Source organism: Leptonychotes weddellii, chromosome 4 (assembly GCF_054177405.1).
Source record: "Leptonychotes weddellii isolate Sample4059 chromosome 4, ASM5417740v2, whole genome shotgun sequence".
Taxonomy (NCBI): Eukaryota; Metazoa; Chordata; class Mammalia; order Carnivora; family Phocidae; genus Leptonychotes; species Leptonychotes weddellii.
Genome location: NC_138372.1, coordinates 157647361 through 157655604, shown reverse-complemented (window position 1 = coordinate 157655604; position 8244 = coordinate 157647361). Strand labels below are relative to the sequence as shown.

The following is an 8244-nucleotide window of genomic DNA, read 5'->3' as shown; positions in this document are numbered from 1 at the left end:
CTTATGTTTTTTATTCTAGAAATTTCATAGTTTTAGGTTTTGCACTTATTATCTATTTTGAGTTAAATTTTTTATCTTGCACATGGTATGGTCCAAGCTCATTTTTTGAGCCTAGGGGGTATCCAAATGTCCCAGCATTATTTGTTAATAGCCCATCCTTTCTCCACAGAACTGCCTTTGCACCTTTGTAAAAAAAAAAAAAAAAAAAATCAGTTATCCATATATGGGTAGATCTGTTTCTGGACTCTCTTTTGTCTATCATTATGCCAATACCACATCGAGCTTTACCACAGGACTTGAAACCAGGTAGCATTAGCTCTCCAACTTGGTTCTTCTTCAAAGTTGTTTGGCAGATCTAGGTCCTTTGCATTTCCATATGAATTTTAGTATTGGTGTGTCAATTTCTCAAAAAGAAAAAAAACATGGTGGGACTCTGGACCTGGTAGTTGCTCAGGAAACTGTCACGGACAGTGTTGAATATTCACCCTACGACCGTGCTTAGTGGTTTACTGGACTTTTTCATGTCCTCCCATTAACTCTCAATAACCCTGAGACAGAAGCAGGTGTGGCGTTTCCCACCATATGACAAGGAAAGCTGAGCCTCAAAGGGATCGTGCATTCCCCATAGTCACACTGCTGTTGTCATCCTGCTAGCAAGTGGTAGAAACAGGTTTTGAATGCATGAGGTCCGGACTCCAACTCTGGGGCTCTCCATACTACTCTACCTCTAAGGAGGGGTCTCCAGGATCTCCCTAATATTCTAAAAGTTTAATAAGCTGGACAAAAAGAGGCACTCATTGTTTGGGTTACCTTTAAAAAAAAAATTCCAAATGTTGGTGCCATGCAAATGTATTTCCGTTGCCCTAATTTGAGCGCTTTCCTCTGTTCTCCTAAAATGTGGGCGTCAGTCTTAATAGGAAATCCATATGTCTCTGTTCCCTTTTAACTTTCTTTCTTGGCAGGAGTACAGCTCCACGGAGGAAAGGGGAGAGGAAATGGGGATACATCACAGAAGGAAGGATTCCAGTTTGAAATGAGAAAGAACTTCCAGATGGTGGAGGCTGCCAAGCCCTGGGTAAAACTGCCAGAAAGAATGAGAACATTTCCAGCCTGGAAATCCTGAGGTCCACAGCTCCGCAAAGAATAGCGATGGCCTTGACTCTCTCTTTCCTCTGAATGATGCATCCTCCCAGGGGCACGATGACAGTCACAGGCGTCCCCAAGTGAGCCCACAGTGCCAGTGGGACCCACAACGGAGTTGATGTACAGTGTACGTAGCAGCTCTGAAATAGAGGGTTTCTTTTGTGTCGGGTTCCCTGAAAAGGGTTTCCAAGACGGAGATTTGCATGGAGGTGTGTTGAGAGTGCTCCTGGGGCCAGCATCCGGGTGGGGGTGCGGGGAGAGGAAGCAGATCGGGACACTGATGTGCCATGCAGCTACAACGGAGGCCTCAGCCCATCGCAGCTCCAGGGCTGGCGTGGCCCTCAAGAGTTGGCCCCATGGTAGCCCCCTATCAAGCAGTCGTTATTTGGGAGGTGCCCCTCGGGAAGGCAGAGAGACTCAGCTGGGAGCTCTCAGCGGCCAGTGCTCCTGGCAGCCGGGGAAAGGAGCACCTTGGTCCCAGACAGAGTGTGCACGGCAGGGGCACCAGACAACCACTGCTGGGTCTAAGATGGCCCTGCACCCTCCCTGTGTTCTTCACTGTTCCATGGAATGTTCCAACCTCGAACCACCGGGAACACACCTCCAGATGTCCCTTGTGAGGCTGCAAGTCCATTCACTGTTGGCTTCTCCAGGCAGGGCAGAGTTAAATCTTGTCATGCAACAATATCACCATCTAGAAGTTCTCCTTCTGGGCCCTTTACAAGACTCATCTGCACCCACTTGGATCCACGCTTCAAGCCCCCCACCCCGCCACCTCCCCATAGGACAGGGACCTTTCCATCTCTCCACGCCCAGGGCCTGGCAGGGTCTGGCATGAGGCAGGTCCCCAGCACATGAGTGATGAAAAGGTGAAGAAATGCCCTAGCTCTGAGCTCACAGGGATCTCCCAAGGGCTTACTCTCTTTTCTCACTTTTTCTCACTTGATGTGCTCTGAGCTTACGCTTCCATTTTCACCAATCTCAGGGTTCCTGTTGATATTAATGAAAGCCCAGCTAATTCTAGAACTCTGTGATTTCCTTCATGTCACCTTCAGTGATTGAGAGAACCCCTTGGCGGGCTCGTGGACCAGATAACTGATCCACCCCAGGAAGACCCCTCTCCTGTCCCCTCCCCCCAGGAGGAAGGTTGCGCTTCTTCCTTCACCCGTGCCAACAGGAAGCTTCCCGAGGAAGAGGAAACGCCCCACAGTGTTCCATCAGTGTGGCCCGGCCGGGGTGGTCAGGAGGGAAATCCCAAGAGAGGCTAGAGGGAGAAATGCCCTCAGGGAGGGGAGCTTTTCTCCTTTAATACATACCGTGGTACACCTGCTATGAGCCGAAGGACGCGCCGTGTTCTGTGCTGTGATGGGGGCCGCGTAGGCTGCGCTGGGAGCCCAAGAGACCAAGCGCTTAAGGCCGATTGCAGGGTGGGGGCTGGAGGGTCAGCAAGGCCTGGAGGAGGAAAAGAGGGCTAAGCTGAGACCCTGAATGAGGAGGGGGACCTAGCCCTGTAAAAGGAGGAGGTGAGGGCACAAGGAACAGTTCAGGCCAAGGGAACGGCACCTGCGAAAGCCACAGGCAGGCTAGGGACGTGGAGCTGTGGGGGAGGCCCGCAGGCAGAGCCATAGGGAACATGGAGGCTGATGGGATGGCGTGGACAGAACGCCAGGGCCTGGGGAGGGAGCCAAGCGTGCCGGGCCAAGACTAGCGGCGTCTTCAGGCACAGTCGGGGGGTCCTGGGAGTGTGTGGAATAAAATACCGGTTAAAACAGAGCCCCTTTGGGAAGAGTCCAGAGCAGCCCCCAGCCTCCCCCAGCCCCAGTGGGAATGGAGGCCCAGAGTCAACAGCAACAGCATTTTGGGGCGTGGGGGGTTCTCTCCGTGGAATCGGCTAACCTCGCATGCGCACGGCCAGGACGTCCTCGCCCCCTTCAGGTCCTTGCCTAAACAGCTTGTTTGCGATCATTGCCCCCACCCCCCATTACTCTATTTCTCTATTTCTCCTGCCTGCTCTATCTTTCTCCTTGGCCCTTGGCACCACCCACGCCCCTGCATTTGCTCATCTGACTGTTCGTTAGCCGTTTCCCCTCACTTCTTGTCTGTTTTGTTCACTGCTGTATCCCCTAGAGCCTAGATGCTGGGCACCCGGTAGCTCCCCAGTGCCTAGTTATGGAATGAAACTGCTAATAACTCCTCCTGCCTTCATACGTCCCATCCATTCTTTCCTTATCCTCATAACAACCCCCATTGTACAGCTGAGCAAACTGAGGCCAAGGGACATAAAGAATCACAAGTAGACATCTCGCCAGTGGCAAAGCTGGGCCTTACACCCTTGGATTGGGAGTTGCTGCTGCCAGGTCTCCTCGGGAAACTGCTTTAGCATCTGCAAGAGTCCACGATATCTAAGAAGGGTAGGTATTTTCACCCCCCTCCCCGCCATGTGCACACGCACACATTCGAAAAGCAAAAAAAACCAAATTCGAACAACTGCATGCTTAAATTCATAGAACAGATTTGCAAATCCAAAGTGACGGCGTTGGCTAAGTTATTGGCATAAACTTCTGTCTCACACGTGGGTCACAAGGGTGTTGGTAAATCTGTCGGGGGGGGAAATCCGGGAAATGGGTATCCTTTCCCCCAGCCCATGTGGGGTGACCAGCCTGGGAAGCGTGTTAACTCCTGCATCCCAGGCCTTGAGCCTGGAGGCTCAAGGCTGAGAGGGGTCAAGGATGCGCCTCATGGTGAGTCTCGGGGCTCCTGGTCTGGGGGGCAGAGGGAGGCTGTGGCCCAGAACGCCAGGCCTCAACCTTGTCTGTCCCCTGGCAGTTTGGGCGGGAGAGGCGTCCGGAGAAGGTGGGAAGCTGTTGGTCTTGAGCTCCAAGTGCGTCTCCTGCAAAGCTCCTTGGTCTGGGTGGGAAGAGGTCAGAGTTCACCCCCAGCGCAGGTGCAGCTCCTCCCCACCCCTTGCTTCCTCCATCAGCCGAAGCCCACAGTTTGAGTGGCTTTTGGTTGACTTCCTTGGGGAAGAAAATGATGATACAAATGACTCCATCTTTCACTTCCCAGACCCCACCCAGTGCACTTTTAAGATGTGGAAATTTTATTAAATCCCTGAGCACAGCTTCTTTCTACATTTTCTGTGGTTTAACTCTCCCTGGGTCTTTTTGCTTATGGTTTTGGCTTTTTTCCCCCTCTTTAAATCTGAGAGTTTTCTTTCTCCATTGTCTCTTAAATGAAACAAGTGCTAACATTTCTAGTATTTTCTACAGGCCTTGCATACTCGGACAGTAAGTACGTACTGACCTGGCAACCAGTACATCTCTGTGCATGTGGATCCCCAGTATGAATCTGGGTTCTCCTCTACCTGACTGCCCCTGTCCTTCACTCCTTCCTTTGCAGACTGGCCTCAGGACCTTGGCTCACACAGGTCCCCTGGGAGAATGGCTTTGCTCCCTCCCATTTACCCAAATTGGTCTCTTCCTTGCCCTAGGCGAGTTTCCCCCAGGCAATAAAAATCTTTTCTGAGCACTGTAGCCCCTCTTATCCCTCCTCCCTCCTGAAGGACTGGGCCTGCCTCCCCGATCTGGTAGTGCAATTCACCTCTGTGTGATCGTCTTTGAAAAATACGAAATTAACTGTAAAGATATGAATATGCATTTTAGGAAAAGGAACTGCCCCACCCTCAAACCTGGTTCCTCCTACCACCGCCCACTCCCCAGGTAGCCCACTGTGAGTTTGGTTGATACTTCCAGGTTATTTAATTCCCATGCTTTCACACATATTCAAATAAAACGCACTTGCCTCCAAAGCAGGAACCTAGGCTGAGACGTCCAGCCAGGCTTCTGTGATTAGTGCTCAATTTCTTCTACATGTTTCGTCTCCCTGGATCTGGGCAGCCCCAGGAAGCATGCAGAGTAGGGGGTGATCCCTCCTTTTCACAGGTGAAGCTGCAGAGGTGCAGAGAAATTAATGGGGTTGCCTCAGGTCACAGAGCTAGTAAGAAAGAGAGTGAAATTGGAACGCTTGTCTTCTGACAAGCCCAGCTGTTCTGGGAAAAGCACCGAAGGACGCTTGACTTCCCTAAACCTTACTCCCTGAGTGCCCAGCTCTGCAGAGCTGAGGTTAGCTAAAAACATGTTGCAATCCCTTGTTACTCTCCAAGTAGCCAAACCCGGGTTCTCAGCTGTGACTTGCTATGTGCCCCTTTCACGCCTGTGGTTCAGCATCCACTGGGGTGAATCATGAACCATCAGCCAGCTGTCGCCTCACCTTTAGCTCCGTGAGGTGTGAAGCTTGTTTTCCTTTGCTGGCATAAAATAGTCACCTTGGACACGTGGTCAGATGCAGGACACTGCCTCAAACGCAAACACAGACCCACAGGAAAAATCGATTTGTAGAATGCAAGTGCTTCCGGGGCCAGGAGCTGGCTTCTCCCTAGGAAGCTCCCATGGCTGACAAGGACGTCACCTGCCTCAAGGAAACAGTTGGGACATGCTGGTGAGCTCAGGGTTACTGACCCGGGGAGGGGGGAAGAGGAATGCCTGGTTGAGCTCTGTGGGCGTGACCCAGGACGGGCAGCCCCGGAGGCTCACAAAGATTCCCCGGCTCACACTCCCCAAGTGAAACTCGGATCGTTGGTCAGCACAAGCCCCCTCTTGGGCCTGTTCTTTCTGCCAATCCATGCTGAAATCCCAACCACAGTGGGCGGGTGGGTGTGCCTTGATGATTAACAGCCAAAGCTTCCTGCTGGTGTCAGTGCCCTCTCAAGGGACTTCTTTCTTTCAGTGCTGGCGGTGTGTGGAGGGAGGTTCTTAAGAGAACCTGGTGAGTGTGGGAAGGCTTTGGGGGCTGGCCTGGACCTCTAGCAGGACTCTATGCAGGAGTTTCCCCAAAGGCCACCCAAGAGGATGGTAGGTGTTTCAAGAACATGTATTTCTTTTATTTTAGTAATTACATACTTACTTTAATATGCTTAAAATATACTTAGCGCATCTAACCTGTAATCTCATGTAATTATGTAATTTCATGTATGTTATTATTTAGGAGAAGGCCAAACATATTTTTTAAAGTGACTTGATTAAAGTAAAAAACTAGGCAAATAATAACACAGGCCACAAGTCGATACGGCAAAAAACTCTGATGAGGGAGTTTGAACCATTGGAGTTTGAGAAACACTGCTTTCTTGGAGAATCCAGTATTCACGCCAAAAATATCAGCTGAACCTAGATCCAGCAAAGGGAGATTGTTAGAGATCTCTCTCGGGAATCACACTAGTTCATTTCCATGCTTTCAATGTGTATGAACTTTTGGAAAGGGAAAGGTGCTTGAGAGGTTTTTTATTCTGGTTTGTTTTAATTGAGACTTTAGCATATCCAAGGCCCTGGGGGATTGGAGATGAAGAGATGCTGCCAAATGGGGTAATTAAAAAACAATCCATGAAGTGAAATCTGAAAAGGCGGGAAGGGAATGATAAATGGAAGTGGGATGAAGTGTGTCACCAGGTTTTTGACTCATCAGAATATTGTTTAAAAAGAAAAGAAAGAAAAAGATGTGCAACTCTTTGTATTTATCTATGATCTTCTGGAGCTTTTGACCTAAGAATATGGTATTTAGATAGCTGTAATTCTAGTGTATCTATATGTTGTTCTGTTTGGCTTTATGAACTCATCATTATTTCGTTTGGGCTTTTCTTTGCATGCCAGTGCATACAGTCTTCACATGGAGTATGAATCAGAATCAGCTGGAAAACTGGTTAAAATGCAGACTGCTGGATCTGCCTCCCAGGATTCTGACTCAGTGGGTCTGGAGTGGAGCCTGGGCATCTGCATCTTTAAAAAGATTTATTTATTTAACACAGAGAGAGAGAGAGAGCGCGCATAAGCAGGGGGAGAGGCAGAGGGAGAGGGAGAAGCAGGCTCCCCGCTGAGCAGGGAGCCCGACACGGGGCTTGATCCCAGGACCCCGAGATCGTGACCTGAGCTGAAGGCAGACACTTAACCAACCGAGCCACCCAGGTGCCCCTGGGGCATCTGCATTTTTAACAAGCTCCTCAAAGTGTCTGATAAAGGTGGTCCTGACCTCACTCAGGGAAACCTTGATGCATAGGAAATATACATGATTCAGATGTAGATTCCATCCTCAAGAGAACACTGCCAAGGGGCACCTGCTCAGCAGGGAGTCTGCTCCTCCCTCCCCCCCCACCTCCTGCTCTCTCTCTCTCACTCTGGATCACTCTCTCTCTCAAATAAATAAATAAAATCTTTTTAAAAAAATGAGAACACGGCCAGGGGAGGGAGATGACACACACACAAGAGGTCACAAGGTAGAAAGTATGTTGTGTGGTAGGAGAACAGAAAGTGCATGGGAGCGCCCACCACCATCACCCAGCCCATGGGCGCTGAAGTCCCCTCTGTTCCTAAAGGTTCCATCCTTGTGCTGTATTGTATTCCAACCAACCTTGAATTATTTACTCATAGTATTACTCCTACATCGAGCAGAAAAATCACTTCAATGATGTAGGATCTTTTTAAAAAAGATTTTATTTATTTATTTATTTGAGACAGAGAGGGCATGTGCTTGTGCTTTTGTATGTGTGTGTAGGATAGGCAGTGGAAGGGCAAAGGAGGAGGGAGAGGGCCAAGCAGACTCCACACTGAGCACAGAGCCCGATGCAGGGCTCGAACCCACGACCCTGAGATCATGACCTGAGCTGAAACCAAGAATGGGATGTTTAACCAACTGCGCCACCCCAGTGCCCCTCAATGATGTAGGGTCTTATCTTTCATTCTGGTGAAGGGTATTGGGGAAAAAAAGAACAGTATTTTGTGGCATGTGAAAATTAAATTAAAATTTCAGTGTCTGTAAATACAGCTTTATTGGAACACAGCCACCATCATTCATTCATTCACATATCGTCTGAGCTGCTCTCATGCTATCGAGGCAGAGTTACAAACTTGCAACAAAGGTCTGTCCTGCAAAGCTGAGCATATTCAGTGGCTGCCCCTTCCCATGAAAATTTGCCTACCCTCGCTTTTGAAACTTGCTTTTAAGTATTGTTACGCACAATGAGAGCATCCTTTAGTCCAGGGCTAACTTTGCCTC

The 8244-nt window shown here is 49.6% G+C and overlaps 2 long non-coding RNA genes across 2 annotated transcripts in view; one reads left to right on the top strand and one right to left on the bottom strand.

Moving 5' to 3' along the window:
- Nucleotides 1-2315: 2315 nt before the first annotated feature.
- Nucleotides 2316-5624, bottom strand: LOC145720980 (uncharacterized). Its single transcript, XR_014144387.1, has 4 exons — nt 5413-5624; nt 4941-5090; nt 2707-4156; nt 2316-2595 (listed from the first exon to the last, which is right to left on the bottom strand). It is a non-coding gene; the product is annotated as an uncharacterized LOC145720980 (long non-coding RNA).
- Nucleotides 3838-8244, top strand: part of LOC145720981 (uncharacterized) — a 45374-nt gene continuing 40967 nt past the window's right edge. Inside the window, exon 1 of the long non-coding RNA XR_014144388.1 lies at nt 3838-3884. This is a non-coding gene — a long non-coding RNA (uncharacterized LOC145720981). The remainder of the gene's footprint in view (nt 3885-8244) is intronic.